Source organism: Choristoneura fumiferana, chromosome 18 (genome assembly GCF_025370935.1).
Source record: "Choristoneura fumiferana chromosome 18, NRCan_CFum_1, whole genome shotgun sequence".
Lineage (NCBI taxonomy): Eukaryota > Metazoa > Arthropoda > Insecta > Lepidoptera > Tortricidae > Choristoneura > Choristoneura fumiferana.
Genome location: NC_133489.1, coordinates 10,226,404 through 10,248,438, shown reverse-complemented (window position 1 = coordinate 10,248,438; position 22,035 = coordinate 10,226,404). Strand labels below are relative to the sequence as shown.

At 36.4% G+C, this 22,035-nt stretch overlaps 1 long non-coding RNA gene across 1 annotated transcript; it reads right to left on the bottom strand.

Annotated features, from left to right (window-relative positions):
• Window positions 1-1,758: 1,758 nt before the first annotated feature.
• On the bottom strand, window positions 1,759-3,909 carry LOC141437653 (uncharacterized). The gene is made up of 4 exons (XR_012452405.1): window positions 3,832-3,909; window positions 3,411-3,643; window positions 2,029-2,183; window positions 1,759-1,934 (listed from the first exon to the last, which is right to left on the bottom strand). It is a non-coding gene; the product is annotated as an uncharacterized lncRNA (long non-coding RNA).
• Between the last annotated feature and the right edge of the window lie 18,126 nt (window positions 3,910-22,035).

The window sequence follows — 22,035 nt, the reverse complement described above, 5'->3', positions numbered from 1 at the left end:
TTGGATCTTTTTAATTCATTAATGTAGGTTATTAGTACCTACCACAGAATAAGTGTAGTACTCTTGTTTTAGGTAAGTATGTGTTGTAACAGCTCGCAACACAAAGTTTTGTCTAGTATTTTATGGAAGCCTTGCCTAGATAAAATACGGGGTCTCTTGCGAACGCAAGCCCTGAAAATATACGAACGAATTGGTATGTGCTTATTTATTTAAATTAAGGACCTTAATTAACTGTCGATTATCTTTTAAGCAGTAAGAGTAAGGATACTAGTGCTTAGGAGCAACTTCATTTGACCTGTTGAATGTTCCTTTAAAATTAACGAAATTCAAAAATAATACGTTATACGTTGTAATACAAAGCAGCAAAGTAAAAACGTTGAAAAAGATGGGATTGGGAGTCAAAAATGAATCACACACTAAAACAACATAGTATGAAACTAAATTTTAGAATAGTTAAATACCTATATACTAGATATTTTGCTCTTAGAAGCAAAAACCGGCGACAATATCTTCATGGGTAATTTATTCAACCCATGTCTGAATTTTTGATTTAATTCCTGCGTGGGATTCTATTGAGAATCGAACCGTGAAGCTGTGATAAATTTTCCGGCAATAAATTATCATGACAACTATTTTGTAGATAGGCAGGTTGAAAAGAAACGGTTGACAGAGCAGTATAAATGTTGGTGGGAAAATATTTTTACTATTTCAGTAGGTACCTACATACAAATGAGTGGGTACATATACTCACGTGCTGTATTGAAGGAACATATATACATAATGAAAGTACCTATACCTCATAATGTCTTGTCAGATAGGTACGCGGAATACATGGATGTTAATACTAATTTTGATTATAAATAGATATAGGTACCTAAGTTTTTTTGCTGACTGTACAGTGTAGGTACTTGCATGTTCATCCTATTTACATAATTATAGATACCTACCGAATTTCAAGTCAATCCCACAAAGTGGCTTAAGAACTTGCAGGATTTAACCCCAAAGCAACAACAGACCGACTTGAACTTTAAGTTAGCTACTTAACAGAGTTTTAGAGCACTAGACTTGTTTTCTTCTTTTTAGTATTTTTTAAGGCAGTCGGGTTTTTTTTTCATACTTTTTTGATATTTCTGTGGAAATGGATGATAAAAACTATTATAACCCGTATATATTTAGTATGGGCTAATTATTAGCTTTCATTTGATACCCATATTGTTACAATACAAAATATTATTTTTAATTTCCCCGCCATATTGAAATATTACATACCCTATGTCAATCGCGTCATCAAGACGAATCCAATGACGTATCATTTCTCAAAATCAGTTGAGCCGTTGAGATGTTACGAGAGGAAATAGGAATAGACATACATAATTATCTACATTCATACGGGTCAAACACATAACCCTCCTTCTTCGCAGTCGGGTAAAAATGATCATCCTTACATACGAAGGTCGCTGACCGATCACCGGAAGTGATATATTTTACACATCTACGAGGTACCTAGTAGGTACCTACCACAGATTTGGTCAGGGTCAGTGCTCAACCTTTACCGACCTCTGAAACCTATATGAATCGGCAATATGGTACCGGAAAAGTATAGTTCCACTAGTTTTGTTATGTTATAGTAGCAACTTATTTTGGCGGGTGGCCAGGCGATGTCGGAGGTAGTTTTGATCCCTCCGGACTGGAATTTCAACGGAAATGACAAATTACCTCAGTGAAAAGAGCTACGAACTTTAGTGGAGAGATATTTGAACGCTTTAAGGGTTAGACGAGTTTTCATCAATAGCGAATTAGCCAATTCGTTTACTGTGGGAACTGTAGTTCCGTTCTCGTCAATATTTAGGGTTTTGTAGTTCTACAAGGGACCCTCAGTTTCGTTACGTCCGTCCGCCCTCAGCGTAGTTTAGAAACTACTAAGTGTTAGAAACCTGCAATTTAAAATGAGTATGTGTGTGAACTACGACGATAGTGTTAAAATAAAATTTTAATTCGAAAAAAAAACTATGTTACCTACTTACCTACCTCCCGTAGACGTAAAATGGGGTATGATTTTTTTTATCTTGTGTGAAATCCATATCGGGTATCGTTGGATAAGTATTTCAAAAAGATTAACAAGTTTGCTTGTCTCATTTTTCAATTTAGAGGTCCGTTTAGATACGCAAGTTGCCTAGAAGAATCTGGAAAAAATCATAAGTATACTGAATAATATTTGCTGTATTATGGTTAGGTAATTTCCATGTTTGTGTCATTACAACTAAAACTATAGATATAATCAGGTAGAAGTGGCGTATTCGGGTTCCAGTCACTGATGTAGTTCCAGTCATTTAGAAAATCACCGTTTCGTTTAGTAAGTTTCGTAGTCGTTTAGTAAACCACAAAAACGAAATAATTGCGATTTTCATAGTAATAACTAAGTTTCACAAGGATAGGGGTGAGGGATCTAAGAATGATCAAAATTAGTGTCACCTGATTTGTTGATAGCCACTTGTTCAACTAAAGAGCATTTTGGTGCATATGTTATGGACCAAGTGATTAATAAGGGCATTATTTATAATTCCTTTAATTAATCAAAGCAATCATTTGGCAACAAACGTTTCACCAAATATTCATTTAACAAACAACGTTTCACAAACTTTTGTTTCACAAATTAAACGTTTTATAACACCACATTTCACAAACTCTTTATTTGACAAACCATCATATAACTTATAACAAATCATTATTTGGCAAACCATTCATTTATTATTTTCGTCAGCTGGCAAAACCACGTTTGTCATATCAACGTTTGGCAAAAGAACCTTCAATAAAATGCCTGTAGCTTAGGTTAACTTGGTTAAGAAATAGGTTAGGCAATGAGACCCAGAACAAGAGGGCTTGGGCCATAGTTCCCACGCGGGCCCAGTGCGGATTGGGAACTTCACACGCACCATTGAATTGCTTCGCAGGTTTGTGCAGTTTTCCTCACCATGTTTGTTAATTTCGAAAAACTCAGAGGTGCGAGCCGGGGTTTGAACCCACGACCCTCTGCTTGAGAGGCGATAGGTCAAACCACTAGGCCACCACGGCCCTCTTGTTCTGAGAGGAGGCCTGTGCCCAGCAGTGGGACGTATATAGGCTGGGATGGAATGAGACCCTAAGAAAAACTAACTGCTGCCAGTACCACAATTAATTTTGTTAACTTTCTAGTAAGCTGGAAAAATGTAACTTGAATAGTACCTAATTTGTACATTTGTTTACGTAAAAATATTAAAATGTTGACCCTAAGTAAGCTGTTTTAGTTATAGCATCAATTTAGAAAAAAAAGGAAAATTGTCACAACCGGCCCCACCCCAAGGACGGTTGTGACAGTGGTTGTAGGTCTGTATTGACAGACATAAACATACACAGAAATGGTTTATAATTACTTTCATTGTTCGAAATATGTAACATAACTCAACATAATTTTCTTCTATCGTGATTCCATTCGCACCGGCTTCTTCATTTTTACGAATGTATCGCAACAACGGCATGCGATTAATTTCATGCATTTCCGAAGCTCTCCGTAAAGAAGTCCCGCGTTTCTCTTTTTCATAAGTATCTTTACATTTACTAATGTCAGACCGCGCTTTTCCGGTATTTCGCAAACGTTTTTGGGCATCTAAAAGTAAAAATAAAAAAATGTAACTATATCACAACCGTACCCAACGTACACTTTCGAAAACAAATCACTCTACGTCAAAAAGTAATCACTACTTATTAACTAGCAATATTCAACTTACAACAAAAAAAAGATATATTCTATCTGTATAACAGTAAATATTGCAAGAAATTGAACAAAAAACTTACTTTTGACTGATTTCAACACGGACGAAGTCGCGGGCAACTGCTAGTTATCTATTATTCAAATTAAAATCACAATTAGAATTAAAATTATCGTTTTCATTTGATATATTAATTTAAAAATTGAACTTGCCTGGCATTTATGTAGATCACAGACAGTGTGTAGAGACAGTGTAGAGTAGAACATAGACAATTAGAGTGGAAACCTAGAGCAAGTTTTCTTTTTTACTTTTTTCATTGAAATAATACCTCCGTAATAGTACATTGTGTCTTATGGGCGGTGAATAAGGAATTTCGAACGAGAGTCTATTAGAAGCCCGAAGTCGAAGACTGAGGGCTTTAATGAGTCGATGTTCGTAATTCTAGTACCGCTCGTACGACATATAATTTTTTTTTATCACATTTGCGAGTAAAATTGTATATTTGTAAAAGATTTTTTTGATAAATTTCCGATACCGCTGACTACTACGCTCTTGGCAGCGCCAGGCCCCCGCCGCCCTCCCCCCGCAGCATGTGCCCGACCAGCACGCCAGCACGAGCAGCACGCCATGCAGTAACAAACTCATTTACCGACCTTGCTTCATAATCATGACAAGAAAATGAGTACGGGCAATGACTCATATTTACCGACCACGGGTTTCATGACAAGCACATTAAGGTCGAGAGTTTTATTTGGGGGGTTGCAACCAAGGTAGCCTGCATGTAAAGACACTGTTTACGAGCAAGTGTCAGGAAAAATAATTTACAATCCCTTATCTGGTACTATAGCGGGACCTCCTGAGTTTCACAAAGATGCACAGCAATATTTTTGTCCTGCCGCAGGTGTGTGTTTTTAACCTAATTTCATTTTATGTCCACAGTACCTACGAGTATTGTGATTGTGCGTATGAAAGTGAAATTTTGCCTCGCAAATTGGTAGTTTCTTTTTGAAACGAATGGGGTAAAGGCAATGTTATAACCTGACCTTTTTTTGTAGTACGTACCTCTACTTAAACTTCTCTGTTTTAAACTTGAACCTAGCTTGAACCGAATTAATTTTTATTCTCAGTTTTTTACCATGATTATGAACGTGACTTCGAATTTAAAATGCGATTATCCGAATAGGATTGAGATTGCGGTTTAAATTAGGTCGTAAAATTGCAGTTGTATGGTGCGAATTGATCCATACATAAAAGGGCAAGGAGCTCACCCTTCTTACAGCGAAGCGAGGAGCATTATTCATGGCCCTTCTCGCGTTATTACCATAATAAAATCTGCGGAAATAAAAAGTGTAATTTGAGACAAGCGTCTTGTAGCGTACCCAACACTTAGCCACACTATATGGTTACGATAAAAGTACACTTGATTTTTATTATTTTAGCATAGCCATGATATTTTTTATGATTGCCCAGTAATAGAGTTTATCGATAGGTAAGTACATGTATGATTAGAGTTTTTAAATGCTGATTTCTGATGAGGAAGCTTCCCGTACAGGGAACGTGAAATTATAGGTAGAATTACAAAAAAACAGGCCAAGAGCGTGTCGGACACGTCCGAAATAAGGTTCCGTAGCAATTACAAAAAAAAGTAATATTTTTCTAAGGATTTCGTATTTTGTACAATATTCCAAGTTTAGGTATATATATTTTATACCTAAGGCTGCTATTTACTCTTAAACTACTAATAATTCTCAAGAAAACTTAACCGTTATAGTTTTTCTTGTAAGTTTGATATACTTACTACCATTCTGATTTTTTTTTTAATTTTTCCACCCACCGGTTTAAATTTTAGAGGGGGGAAGACGCTCGATTTTAATGAAAATTTGCACTTTAAAGTTGAATATTTTGCAAACAAATCACTAAATCGAAAAATCGTTTTAGAAACCCCTAATGGTTTTAAAAGACCTATCCAACGATACCCCACACTACAAAATTGGATGAGAAAAAAAAATCACCCCCACTTTAATAAGTACCTACCACTTTAATAAGGACCTAATGGTCTATGGGAAGTACTTACTGTAATTTTTTTTTTTTTGAAATTTTTATTGTACCATTTTGTCGGCATAGTTTACATAATAATATATATTCGTGCAAAATTACAGCTTTCTAGCATTGATAGTCCCTGAGCAAAGCCGCGGACGGACAGACAGACAAACAGACAGACAGACATGGCGAAACTATAAGGGTTCCGTTTTTGCCATTTTGGCTACGGAACCCTAAAAATTAGGGTCGATATCTATTTATGATTACAAAGGGGAGGGGATTACTATTTATCATTTAAAGAAAACACTAGTAAGTAAGTCAGTACATGGTTAACTTTATGTCGCAAGAAAATAGTACAAAACGTCTTGGCATCCATCAAAAAGTTAGCGAAATGTAACAAAATGTTAAGAGTTACGCGGAAGCTGTAGGCGTTGTGGTGTTATCAAAGTTTGGTCGTTCCCTTTTTGTTTTAGTAGGATATTTTACCTTTGTCTCGTTTACAATCAACATACTTACTTTAAGACTTTAGACAAATGCCATGTAGACAAAAAACTGTAGATAGTATATATATATGTACATCACGGATTCAAGGCAGGATGCGAAGGTGGAGGGTGGGCGACTGGGCGTGCGAAAGTGTTTGGCAAATATTTGTCAGCTTCTCTGGGAGATTTTTTGTCCACAAAATAAATACGTGGTGACTTTTTTTACGTCGGCTTTCTCTAAAGATGCGCTTTGTGCCTATTTGTTAGGGTCAGATAAAAAAAAAGTTAGTATGAGGAGTGCTTATTAATTGTATTATGTTCGAACTGCCGCCGTCGTCGTACTCGTAGATCTGGGCTAATGACGTAGGGACTTATACATTCCTAGGGGACGACACGGAAAAGTAAATTAGAACTTTCGCAATGTGATCAAAATAACGGTCTACCTACAGGACAAAGAATTATATAAACACCATAGGATCAGACTCATACTTTTTTTCAGGCATCCTAGGTATATGTATAATTCCTGGGTATATATAAAGTACCTGGGCGACCGAACTTTGCTTGGGCTAAAACTCGATAATAATCGTTTTCCCAGAGATAAGACCAAATTACCACATACCAAATTTCATCGAAATCGTTGGGGCCTTTTCCGAGATTTTTTTGTATATATAGGTATACATACAAGAATTGCTCGTTTCAAGGTATTAATAGATTTTAATACTGTACTCGTATAGTAATTGCAAATTTTTCATTTTTTTCCAATCTTAGTAGGTACTTTAATATTTATCCATCTAAAAATAAAAAAATAAAATAAAGATATAGGGAACGCAGTGAGTGGATAGATAGCCACATAACTTATACGGTTTTCTCTTGCCAAGCGGGAGGTGTGGTTAAGCAATAGTATTTAATCTTGCCGAAGCAGCCTTGAAAAGTGATTTTTATACGATGGAGCGTCTCCTGTCTGGATGTAACGAATGGCGTAATTTTCTTCCAGCCAACACTCTAGTTGGAACCCATTTTTCAGGATACAACTTATCGTGCTCCACAAACTTGCCGAGAGCACCATTTGCATTAAGTTATTTTTACACTGCGACGGAATGTGAACTGACAACGCTGGCACGATGAAATGATGGATGGCGCATAATATGCAACCCATATACCAATTTGTTTAAACAGGAATTCTTGTTTAGTTAAGCGGCTATTTAGTTTTTGTGTTATATTTATATGTAAGTTTTTCAAAAATCAGTTAAGTACTCGTAGTCATGGTCACGGGTCGGTATAAGAATAAGTTAGCGGTGCCTATGGTTTGGGAGCGACGATTTGGGAGATTAGCTAGAAATTGGAGAACAGTCGTAATTCGGTGAGAGTCACTCGTGTTATTCTGTCACCGATAAGCATAGGTGCACCCAAATAATACATCCACTAAGTGACTTACCTACTAATACGAGTTTCTATTATCTGACTTAAGTAGCTGTTGTCTGTGACTCCGTCTGCGAAGAATTCTTTTATCACTACTCCTCAGACACTATGAATTTTTCGGTTTAAAAAGTATCCTACTTATAAATCTATATCCTTCCCAGGGTCTCAAACTATCTTCATATCAAATTTTATCTAAATTGGTTCAGCAGTTTAAGCGTGAAGAGGTAACAGACAGACAAATTTACTTTAACACTTTTATGTAAAGAATAATTTATAGTAGGTAATGTAGCTTTTCGAATTTAGGTATCATATCATTATAATGTATCAATATTAAGTGGGTCCATAATTACGAGTACGCACATAGAAATGATATTTATTCGTTTGGTGTAGTTTTAGCTCACTCACTTAACTTGCCCGTTCCTATCTGTATAAGGCATAGGTTAGTCCGTGCTATCGAGTGTTCAGAAACTCAATCGAACAAGTAGTTCCCATAGGAAATTCTGTCCTGTATGCATACGAATACCATCAATGCCGCGCAAGCAATGCCTGCGGGAAGCCTGAAAGTTTTGGTGCTATTAATACGAAAATAGCGGGGATACGAGTAGATACGTGATCTATGACATTATCCACAGCATCATCCAATGTCGCCGAAATTTGTACATAACATTCTATTTGCAGTTTTAATTATTTGCTGACTATTTCAGATTAATTTTAAAACACTTTGTATAAAATCGGTATGAAAAAGTCTCTATATTTTTTTATAAAAGGAATAAGAAATCGCTGAAGTATCTACAATAAGCTTGACGACTAAAAAAACTGTTAAGTCCGTCAGTTAGATAATTAAAAAATATTCTACACGTATTTTTTCTTTTGTTTGACAAACCAAAAATGACGAGGATACATAGTGCTTAGAAGTTTCGAGTGAAGTCACTATATGGTACGATTTTTACCTAATAGTGACGTCACAAGCCCCCACTCCGGAAGTTTGATGATCTTTTTTTTCTTTTTCTTTTATTTGTACAAATGTCACGAATAAATGTTTTCCTTTCTTTCTTTTTTCTTTCTTTTATACCTTTGTCGATTTTTAATAATTTGATAAACCAATAAATACGTCTCCCATATTTTTCCATAATCTAACTGTCGGACTAAATAGAATCATATATTTTTACCCAGTCGTCATCCCTATTATCTAGACAAATAGAGAACCTCCTTATAAGGCTCAGTATGTTTCAATTGTGTCGTCGCTTACGTGCCTGACCGTCTTTCACAAAGGTGTTACACCCAAACGGTTGGAGCTACAGTCTTCGTGTTCACAGTACCTATACCTAAGCATCTTTTTGACTCAAAAAAATAAATGAAGCAAAAACATTTAGACTTAATTTAAGCAGGTGTTAGAAACCCTAATCGTACGTGGTAGAAAATCCTTTTAATTACTTTGATATTCACAGTTTAAAAGTAATAGTAAACATAAAAGATCTAATAGATACTCGCTGTTGTATACCTAACCGACTCAGGCTCTCTAAAACCAAAGATTATTCGTAACCCTTAAAACAACATTCCCTCAACTCAATTAAACTAAGAGTAAATCTAAATGCACGAAGATTTTCTTTGCAATCCTGATGAGGATAGCGTTCTGTGCTGAGTTTTTTTTAACTGCGATTTAAATATGTATTTAATATTCGTTATTCTACTAAATCTGAAAGAAATTTCCTTAGAAAACTGCGACTGTCTGGATTTAGGGATTTATGTGGGATAAGAAACGAACGACGTGCAGTGTCTGGAATTCAGTCAGTTTCAGCGATTTTTATTTCTATTAGTTTGCATTCTAACAAAGATATAAGGGGTAGGTACTTAATAACTTGTAGTTGTTTTGTTTTACAAGCTCTTTCTTGACGTATTTATGTCTTCATTGTTTGTGGTATCTAGCTCTTACAGTGCGTACCTTTTAGCGCACTTCATAGATATTTTTGGCATAGTAACTACAAAAAAAACCCGGCCAAGAGCGTGTCGGATACGCCCAAAAAGGGTTCCGTAGCCATTATAAAAAAATTAAGTAATATTTTTCTAAGGATTTCGTATTTTATACGGAATCTTCCAAGTTTAGGTATATTTTATACCTTAACCCCCTTATTCATAAACGACAATCAAACCTATTTTAGTTAAAATGCCGCTAAAATTCGTTTGTCCTTATCTGTCACTTCGACATTTGTATTTGTTAGAAAGGGACAAAGCATTTGTTAGTTAACATAGGCTTGTTAAGTTTTATGAATAAGGGGGTAGGCTGCTATTTACTCATAAACTACTAATATTTCTCTAGCAAACTTAGCCGTTATAGTTTTCCTTGAAAGTTTGATATACTTACTACCATCCTGAATTTTTTCAAATTTTTCCACCCACTGGTTTAGATTTTAGAGCCCAGCGCTGGTCTCTTTTTCTGGTTTTTCTGTGCGTCTATGTTTCAGTTTGTATTTTCGATATATGTTAAAAACATTCAAATTATGACCCGTGTGGTGTCGGGTTAGAATTACACTTCTCCATTTCTTTTGTAGATGTCGTAAGAGGCGACTGAGGATATCATCCTCCTTATATCCTTATATAGGTTAAGGTATACTGTAGGCGACAGACTAGCAACCTGTCACTATTGTACCGTTTTTGTCAAACTTAAAACCTAAAATTGCTAAAAGTGGCTCCGAAGCGGTAACGTTTCGTGTGCTCTGCCTACCTCATTTGGGAATACAGGCATGATGTTTGTGTGTATGTAAATTTATAACCAGTTGCTTTTGCACCGTGTCAAAGAAGTCTTGGTTAGGTAAACTAAGTACTATAATATCTTATTCAACAGCGGACATTAGCTTTCGGGTGATGAATGGCGATCATATCTTAAGATTAGTTGTTAAAAATAGTTAGTTAAAAGAACATGGTAAAACGGTATATTTATTTAGTTACTTATTAAGAGCTGTGAGAGTTGTTTCATGGACTAGGTAGGTAATTTTTATTTGAGTAATAAAATAAAAAGCACCGAAATAGTCCATGAAACCACTTTATGTTTATTTCTCATGTCTTTGTACTGAATGAATCACGAGTCTTCAAGTTTGATGTGAACGAGCAGGGAGAAAGACTGCAAATTTAATATTCTATTAACTTGGCGCGATTTTCTTTGAATGGAACATTTTCTTGCGGAATCCCGGTCGTTACTTACGAATTACATGATTTAGCTTGTTTTGGTTTCGTACATAAGTAAATACTTACTTACTTTTAAATCGAACAATTTTAAAAGAACATAGATCTTTTAACTGTAAATTATCTATTGGACTTAGAATTTTTTTGAGTTTTTTTTTACATGAATCTGACCATGATTGACGCCTATTTCACCAGATTAAGGATACAACTTCTTTCTCAACTACTACGACATAATTTACGGAAAAAATTGTATTGTTTACCACCAGTGATAAATTCAGTACCTACATACTTAGTTAAAATTTAGGAAAAAGCTTAATTTCATCTATAATTAAGTCTCTTAAATAAATACAATGAAAAAAATATTCTTTACTTTACCTTTAACCAAATTTTGGCAACTAGATGACTTAGAACTTCAATCGAATTAATAGAAAAGTTGGCTTGTATTTGTGTTAAAATTAAAGCTTTAAAATCACTGCGAAAATTGGAGGCCTGAATTCATCGCCAACACCAAATACACATATCCCTGAACGTGTGTATAATTGCTGTGCAATCTATATTTCATTAGTAAATGGTATTTGGTAGACGAGACCCGTAAACTTTAAAGCCATTAAAGCTAAGAACTCGAAATCTTAAGTCTTTATTCAGACTTTACTTTGAAAGCGTAGTTTGGATTCAAGCTTAAGATAACTTTATTGTGTCTCGTCAGTATATGAGTAGTTTGACGATTAAAAGAATCAGCTTAAGTATAATCTTTTTGTATGATGAAACTAAGTTTAATGTGCCGGATGTGAGTTTAAGTATTTTTCTACTAGAACACCATCGTGAGATTGATTGCGATATGATGAAGACCCTTACAATAGATTGTTCTTTCTCTCAAACTTGTCAGGGACACCACTTTCACCACGTTTTGTATAGGTACCCTGAGTGATTCCTATATTTGTTAAGCAGTGTTTATTATCGCTATTAAATGGCAGAAATAGTTGCTAATGGAACTAAATATGATTAATAGACTGATGTAGATTGAGGGATAATTATAGATTAAGAATATTATATGCCTTCACTGGGCCTTTCGCCATGTCTGTCTGTCTGTCTGTCAATCTGTCTGTCTGCGGCTAAGCTCTGAGACCGTTATACCTACTAAAAAGTTGTAATTTGGCATGAATATACATATATATCAGTCACGCCGACAAAGTGGTAAAGGAATAATACATATACCTAAACTTGGAAGTTTCTGTACACAATACGATATCCTTAGAAAAATATTTCTTATTAAATGATATTGTAACGGATAACTCACGTCTTAAACCGAGTTTAGTTCGACATGTTTCGGGCTATTTCATAGACCTTCTTCTCAGGAGCACGCGAACGCAACTCGGCGGCTGCCGCAACACGCACACTACGCGCCACCGCTCTGCTCGTGCGACTGATTTTTTTTTTAATATATATTTCTTACTTCATTTTTAGGGTTCCGTAGCCAAAATGGCATGTCTGTCTGTCAATGTGTCTGATTGTCTGTCCGTCCGTCCGCGGCTTTGCTCGGGGACTATCAATGATAGAAAGGTGTAATTTTGTGCGAATATTATATGTAAACTATGCCGACAAAATGGTACAATTAAAAATTAAAAAAAAAAATTGGATTACCTCCCATAGACGTGAAGTGGGGGTGATTTTTTTTCTCATCCAATCTTTTAGTGTGGGGTATCGTTGGATAGGTCTTTTAAAAATATTCGATTTTTGGATTCAGTGATCTGTTTGCAAAATATTCAACTTTAAAGTGAATTTTTTTATTAAAATCGAGGCTTCCCTCCCTCTAAAATCTAAACCGGTGGGTGGAAAAATTTTAAAAATTAAGGATAATATGGTATACTTATATCAAACTTAAAAGGAAAATTATAACGGTTAAGTTTTCTTGAGAATTATTAATAGTTTAAGAGTAAATGTAAATATCAGCCAAAGGTATAAAATATACCTAAACTTGGAATATTCCGTACAAAATACGAAATTCTTAGAATTTTTTTTTTCGTAATGGCTACGGAACCCTATTCGGGCGTGTCCGACACGCCCTTGGCCGGTTTTTTCGTAATGGCTACGGAACCCTATCTTGGGCATGTCCGATACGCTCTTGACCGGTTTTTTGGGACAAAGGAAATTGTAAAATTCCACACGGTATACGTAAATAGAGCCACATTTCCCCATATGACTACACTTGACGCGTGACGGCCTGAATAGCATGAATAAGTAGATGACATGTTGGATACAACCCTGAAGACAAGTAAACAGATCGGTGTCGTGACACTTTTTAGGGTTTCTCAAAAATATAAATATAGATTGAAGAAATGTTACACTTTATAGAGTTTTGTACGAGTTTTTGGCGCGGTTTTTTGCTTTGAACCATTCTTTCAGTGTATAAACATATAATATAGGTTGTTTAATGTCTACTACTAATAAATATTCGTATCTTTTAGGTAGGTACTGTCAGAAATTTTACCTACTTGATTTCTTATTCTACACCCGTTATTTGCACAGTAGGTAAAAGAGCTATTTAAAAATAACGCAACCTGGTTTAAAATATAGTGAAATCGATCCTCCCCTCGATCCTAAATAAGCTACTTTCAGGTTTTCAGTTATTCAATTTACTCCTTGTATATGTAATAAAAACACATAGGAAATTCACAAAATACATCCTCATGTTTTGATTATCACAAAAAAGATTACCTTCCTTCTTGAAGGTCCTCAATAAAAGCATAAGTAGTACTTGAGAGACGCGGTATCACGTAAGACAAAGATAACATGGCTATAAACATAATAGCCACCTAATTTGAGAATTGTTAGCTGCTCAATTTGGTCCACCTACGCAGTATTATAGCCGAGCGTGTGAAGCACGTAACGCGGGCCTTATTCGCATTATTTCGTGAACATGTCAGAAAATACCAAGCGACTAGACTAGAAGCTATGATTTTTTGTAACGCTATGAGTTTAAGTAAAAGTTGCTTAATATTTTTTAACCGGCGAAAAAAAACGGAGTTTTTTATAAGTACATTGAATACATGAGATAAATTCACGCTAGAGCAGATAAGAAATCCAAATTAAGTAGGTACAGTAAATAAGAACAAGTCAGTAAGTACAGTAAATTAGTAAAGCCGTGGTGGCCTATTGGTTTGGCATATGGCCTCTCAAACAGAGGATCGTGGGTTCAAACCCCGGCTTGCACCTCGAAGTTTTTCGAAATTCATGTGCGAAATTACATTTTAAATTTACCACCAGGTTTACGGTGAAGGAAAACATCGTGAGGTAACTTGCACAGCCTGCGAAGCAATTCAATGGTGTATGTGAGTGAAGTTCCCGATCGACACTGGATATAGAGTTTCAGAAAAATAGTTGATTAAAAATAGTTAGGTACAATTTATTTTAATTATCGTGTATCTTCATTCAATCAAATTCAAAAAATCAAATTCGTTTAAAACTGCACCTGACGATCTTTTTCTGTGCGTGCAGACCACGTGCAGCCATACGGTCTGATTGTGGTCCAATTGGGTAGTTCCCGGGTTACAAAAATATTCTTCTATTAGCTCGCCAGTTGGATTATTAGCAATTTTTTAAAATGTAAAATAAGTATTTTTTCTTTTGTCAATCAAACACGAAACACACACATGAAACACGTCGAAATTCGGGAGTGGGGCCCCGTAACCCAAGTAGCATTTCAAGCTATATAAAAGCTGTATTTATTTTATTTGAGTTCATTTTTATACTTAAAGCTGCATATTGAGCTGTATAAAGGTATAAAAAGCGTCGTATGTGGTGACGTTACGCGGAATTTTTACTGTTTTTTTTTTAATTGACAAAGAAAAAGTACTTGTCCAATATTTTCTGATAAACTATCTAACGAGTCCGTCAGCGTTTGATGACCAGATGGCCTAGTGGTTAGAGAACCTGACTACGAAGTTTGAGGTCTCGGGTTCGATTCCCGTGTCGGGGCAGATATTTGTATGAAAAATACGAATGTTTGTGCACGGGTCTTGGGTGTTTAATATGTATTTAAGTATGTATCTATATCTATATAATTATATTTATCCGTTGCTTAGTACCCATAACACAAGCTATGCTAAGCTTACTTTGGGACTAGGTCAATTGGTGTGAATTGTCCCGTGATATATTATTATTATTATATTGTTATGGAAGGATTTTAATGAGAAAGAAGAACAAGGCTCTGAAAATGTAAATTTTATTATTTAAATCCTCTTGCTGTTTGTGAGGTGTATTCGCAATACGCACCAAGAGGCTTGCTCAACCAGCTGAACTGCTTTCATGCAATAAAGCACAGGAGACGTTTACGCTGCTTTTTATTGGGTTTTTTTGCACGGCACATTTAAGCGGCGTCTCGCGACGGTTACGTCACTTCTTATACATACATTCATCGCTATGTTAAAAGCTTTTAGAAGCAACCTATGAAAGCAACATTGTTCTTTACGCCACTAACAATGTTCATAAGACGTACCTAAGTGACAAAATTGAGTTTCCTTAAAATTTTAGAGCTTTAACTTTTAGAACTTATTAAAACTCGCTAGTTGATAGCGCACTCCAATCAGGTTCTTTCAACATTTAAGTAAGTGGTACATATATAAAAAGAAAAATTAAACTACCTGCATATTATACTTTATGTCATCCTTATTCCTTATTAATATTTTAAATGCGAAAGTAAGTAACTCTGCTGACATAGTCACATTTGGTGTACTAAAGCCTCGTTAAAAACTAGATAAAAAAAAGTAACTGTCTGGCTCTCCGTCCGTTAATTTTCCACGCATGTACCGCTGAACCGATTTCAATTAAATTTAGAGCTTACGAAGGACCTAGGACAATTTTCAACCCGGAAAATTTCCTAGCTCGGGGTTTCTATATAAGCTTACTAGATGGGACCCTCTAGGCACTGGTTGGTTTTATAACCTAGGAGCCAATTTGGTGCTTGAATCAAGTGCATCTTAAAACTCGAAGCAATTTGCAATTAAAACCGTCTTTGATGTTTTACTTGCTTAAAGATAAACCAAGATAGTGCCTATATGTATAGTTTAAGGCGTAGAATAAATTCCGGACAGTCATTAAAGCTGTCGGCGCTCAGTAATGAACCCCGCGATCCACTGTTGTCTCTGCACTAATTGCTGCACTCTTATTAAGGTCGAGTAGTTGCAAGTTCAAAATGCACTCCACCTTTTTTCCATAATGAGCCGTGTCGATTGTTCGTGGAAGACAGCGATGAATTAGTTACGGTGACCCGCACTTTGGCGAAGAGTCAATTAACACGAGGGAAGAGAAACTGTTTCAGTTCAGAACAATAATAGTACTATCATCAGGTTTTCTAATTTATTTGTACAAATAAACAAATAATTGGATTGTTGGTTACGGTGGTAGCGTCAGTCTCAAATGCTTATTAACCAACTGATGTCTTACCGAAAATGTTATCTCCTAATTATTCACATTAATAATGGCTTGGTCATTATGATTAGGTACCTACGCATTCTTATCAGGTGGCTAGTTTAGTGACTGGGTCATTAACACCTCTTTTGATAATTTCAAGTCTCATGTTTGGATTTGGCTCAATTCATCTTTACATTCCCCGTGTTGAAGTATTCTTGCTCATCAACCTATTCCTGCCTTGCTAGCGAAGACGAGACTGCAAGGAGTTTTGAAACCGATTCTGTCAAATGATTGAAGTTCCAGCTTGAGCCTATATTCGTTTATTCGACAAAAGGTTCACACGTTCAATGGAGTCTCTTTGTATGCATTGGACGACTCACTCAATGAACCGTGTATGTAAATTTGTGTTTAGATATCACATTTTCGGCCCGGTATTCAATGGCATTGAAAGGGGAAATTTCATTTCTTGGGTCCTTATAATATTTAGCTTATTTGCTCTCTGGCATACAAATGAGTTCGAGTACTAAAATTGTTTCTAAATATTTTTATTATTTACAATCGATCATGTACAGTGTAGGTATGTTTTAATAGACTTCGAAAAAGGAGGAGTTTGTCAATTCGGTTGTTTTTTTATTTGTTACTTCAGATCTCCGTCATTTATGGATCGATTTCAAATTTATTCATTGGAATGAGAATACATTTAATTTCTACTAATTTAGAAAAACCGCAGACATTAAATAAATATATGCAGTACTAGTTTAAAATAATATTTTAAAGTGTTCAAACTGAACGTAAAGTAGCCATCGGCCTTGTGGTCACCGAAAAGCCCGATAAGCGCGACGAAATGTCTTTCTTGCTTTCTTTGTCTCCAAAGAAGTACAAAGTAGCTGTGAAACATTTGAAACGTTTTTAATAAATTAGAGTGCTTGGATAACTGGCTGCACTGATCAGCAAATAGTTGCGTTCAACCACACCCTCATCTATTTCAGATTTTGAGTGTTCTTTCGAAAAATTACTTAATTTAATAGTGAACATGCATGATATGCATTTTCTCTTAAATATCTAACTTAACATGACACAAAACTGAAAAATAAAACGAATGAGGTAAAAACCATCAATATCTGGTGAAAAATAAGGAAGATACGAGCGGATGAAGCTTACGTTCCAGCTCTTGCTAAAAAAAATAATTTAGTTTGGACATTCTAAATATAGACGTAATTTCATAAGACCGTCGGATCTCTTTGTCTAATTGAAACGTCCACATCGTCATATTTTTAGGACAATTAATTCCCTCTGGTTTAAGCGTGACAGGTAAATACGTTTTGACATTATTATTAAAATAATACAAACGGGACTTACCACGCTGAACACACGAGTAATATTGTAAACTGAAGTGTGGGGTGTCAAGTCTGCATAGCAGCGCGAGTCCTTCGAACTACCCGCACTTGATCACAAATAGTACCGGTACTCGTATCTCGAACTACCCGCACTTGGTCATTATTATTTGTCACCCCATCGTGACATCGTGAGTGAAAATCATGAAAGTTTTAAACATTATGTTTTAACATTAAACCGAGAGTTAATCTGACGTGAAACCAAAAACCATCGTCCAGCGTCCTTGCAGCTAAAAAGCCTAGCTAGTTGAAATAGGGTGGAATGACGTCGATTTCTAGATTTCCCTATGTTTCTTGGTTTTCAGGAGCCCAACGTGGCGTCGTCGTCAGGTACTTAATACGACGCACTATTGATTTGAGAACCCCTGGCTGGTCTCGTGACAATATATTGTTTTGTCTGAGCTCTCCCACCCTCGCTTAGGTTTATTTAATGTATGATACCTTACCAATTCTGTTCTGACTCGTCACGTCAAATATTTAAGCCAGCGCACATACCTGATATAGTGAACGGCCTATATTATGTAGTTACGGCCCATAGGTAGTAAGAAAATCCCTGAAAACATTTCCGAATTCGGTTACGGCGTGCTTCTGCGGTAGCGCCCTAGAAGGGAGTTAATCAAGACGCCTTACGAAACGACTCGATCGAAATCAAGGGGTGACTCGTTCGATCGGGATCAGTTGAAGTAATTGCTTTAATTAATTGCTTCGCCCATTCACCTTTGCTTTTCCGTATAGGATCTCTGAATGGATTGCCAGAGAATTAACGCAACAATTCAATTAATTAAGTTCGTTTAGGTTCTTACACAATTTAGCTCACTGCAGTTCGTATTATATCGGCTCATGTAATCTCCTATTCTATATGTCCTAACTACTACACATTGTGTACAATTTTCGCAAACAAAATTAATTATCCAGCCCGTACGAGCTAGTGCTCGTACTAGGTATAATACATACCTCAAGCCTAAGCCTCATTTCATGGTACATTCGATTAGGTAGTAGTCGTGAACAGAGCATGAACTTCGCTTCAGAAAACTTTAGAACATCCTTTTTAATTGCGGTTACTTGGTTGCAATAGTGTTTACACTAAATGTTAATCCTTTCAAACTGCGGATAAATATCAACTGAAAAACCTGTTCACTATAAGTTTCACATCTATGGGCATTTCTATCTGCCGTGGTACCCTAAGTTTATCTCTCCAATTTCAACATTTGGGAGGTAGACTCAGTCCATGATTCTGAACTGTATAACAGGGTCTCCAGATGTGTCTCCAAAATTGTTAACGAAAATAATTAAGAAAAATTCCTAACAAAACGGGCACATCCATACAATATTTTGGGAACACATCTGGAGACCCTGTTTTTACAGCTCGGAATCATGGACTGAGTTTACCTCCCAAAATTTATTCAAATCGGAGAGATAAGCTCAGGGTACAACGTTAGATAGAAATGCCTATATTGCATCATGCTCAAGGAACATTTTACATACAGGAAGGCATGCGGGAACAGGCGTATGAAACGCGAGCCCCAAATCGTTCGACATTTACTCCGCAAACGACAGAGATTTTTTTTTCAAGTACCCACCTTTGTATTCATTATGAAGTGCTTAAAGGAGGATATACGTATGAATATGAATGCGGTATAATTATACAATTATACTCGTACTTATATGTATAGATAGATAGATAGATACAAGCTGTGCTTAGTTTGGGACTAGGTCAATTGAAGTCAATTGTCCCATGATATTTATTCATTTATTTAAGCCTGGAACAAGTGTTACACATTGATTATATTTTGATTGTACATATTATTTATATATTCATTTATTTGTTTATTTAACATAATGTCTCGATTCATAAAAAAATCTTTTCTCATATAGGTAGGTACGATATTATGTAAATACTAGCTGTGCCCGCGACTTCGCAGCTTACGAAAGATACATGCCATCAAAATGTTCACTTCTTATTCATAGTTACCGAATAAAATACACGTGATTGTGGACTTATCCCGATTAGTTTATCTAGAAGGGTGGCTTTTCTACAACTTTTATCCCATTATGCTTTTCTACCGCATGACGGGTTGGTGGCTTTTCAACGGCTTTATTGTAACCTATTATCACTAAGGCCCTGGTTTCTCAGGCCCGTCACACGTGACCGGCGGCGTCTGGATGAGCGTCGCACCACACGAATTAACGGTCTTCCGCCGCCGGTAACGTTTCAGAGAAACCACCCTCAAACATTCCCGAACAATACACTCGGTCGCGGACACGCGTCAGTCACCGGTAGCGGGTGGTCAGCCTGAATAACACACCGTCTGAACACAAAAACGAAGTACCGATGCTAGTTTCTTCTACTTCATGGAGATGTCCTGTGTATTCCTTGTATTCGCCGGCAATCTATTTTATAAGAGGACCAAGAGAACGCGGCGCGCTTAACACCCTCCAACCTAAGCTGCATGAACTCTAGTGGATATGCTTAACTATAGTAATGCGAGGCAACTCACGTTGGTTATGCATTAGCCGGAGCATCATCATCAGCCGGAAGACGTCCACTGCTGAACAAAGGCCTCCCCTTTAGAACGCCACAATGAACGACAACTAGCACTTGCATCCACCGGTTTCTCGCAATTTTCACAATGTCGTTAGTCCACCTGGCAGTCCTCGGTTCATGGTCGCCACTCGTGGACTTTTCTCACCTAACGGTTATCTGTTTTTCGAGCGATGTGGCCCGCCCATTGCCACTTCCACTTGCATATTTTCCCAGCTATGTCGGTGTTTCCAGTTATGTATTTCTTTCCCTACTTTATATTTTGTTTACTTTTATATTCACAAAAAGGTTATAATATAGTTAACTAAAGCTTCGGGTACCTAAACTAACAGTATCATCATCATCATTAGCCAGACATCAGCAGGACGTCAACTGTTGAACCTCCCTTAGAACACCCAAATGAACGACAACTCGCCACTTGCATCCACCGGTTACCTACAACTCTCGCAATGTCGTCCATCCACTGGTGGGAGGCCGGCCAACGTTAAAATTATTGAAATTATTTATGTTGACGTAGGTATATTTTTTACTTGTGAACCCGATTCGTTAATCCAAGAAAACCACCTAAAATAATATACATCAATGAAAACCAATTCCTGGGATTAGCGCGAGCAAACGCACAAACATACAAACTGACAAACAGACAATTTTAAAAATCATTGTTTTGGGTTCTATTGCGCTTATAAATATTTATCATTGTAACAGTTTTTCGCAAATATTTTCAACTAGCTTATGCCCGCGACTACGTCTGCGCGGATCTAGGTTATCGCGCGGTGGTGCCCTCTACCAGAATAAAAGGTATCCTATGTTGGTCCTTGGGGTTCAAACTACCTATATACCAAATTTCATCAAAATCGGTTCAGTGGTTTCGACGTGAAAGGGTAACAGACAGACAGACAGACAGACAGACAGACAGAGTTACTTTCGCATTTATAATATTAGTATGGAAGTATGGATGTATTTTCAATGTACCATCAGCCATAATAAGTGGTATATAAATTTTTAAACAAGTTCCTATCAAATGAATATGAAGTCGAATTTTCAAGTTGACAGACACGTCTATTGGCATTATTGTTTTTGACATACAAACGATTATCAATTTTAGAGTGGTAGACCACATATTTGGCTGATGATACAGTACTGACAGATATCGGCCAGTCAGTTTTTTATATGGTATACCTTGAAATCAACCAAATAAAAAAAATCTGATACCAGGATAGGTAGCGCGTATCCGTGTACCTACCTAACACACATGAACACATAACAGATAAACAGACAATAATTCTAAAAATCATTGTTTTGGGTTCTATTGCGCTAATGAATGTCTGATGAATTTATATCGGGAATTATTTCATCAATCGGAGAAGAAGCCACCCGTAGTTGCGGGCATTAATCGTGATGAGTTGCATTGTTGTAAATTATCGAATGGCAACGTCTCCAGCGGCGGCACAGCCCTGCCCGATTGATTACTTTTTAATGAGCGTTTGATGGGAAACCCGCTATTATTGGACGCCTTATCAAGATCCCTTACTAATGAGAAACGAAAACATTTCAACCAATACTTTTACTCCAACAATCAAAGTGTAAAAGGCCGTTAACATTATATTATTCATTTTAAATTATAGGTGTCGTGAGCACTTTATATTGGTTTGTTGAACATGAAATGGCATTTTAGTTCCGTTCCATTCGTGTTCATTAGTGTCAATCTGTACATTTTATCGGCAGCAATAACATGAACATTAAAAAATCGGCCAAGTGCGACTTGGACCCGCGCACTATACTTGGTTTGGATACGTATTTAACTCAATGTAAGCAAACTTTAG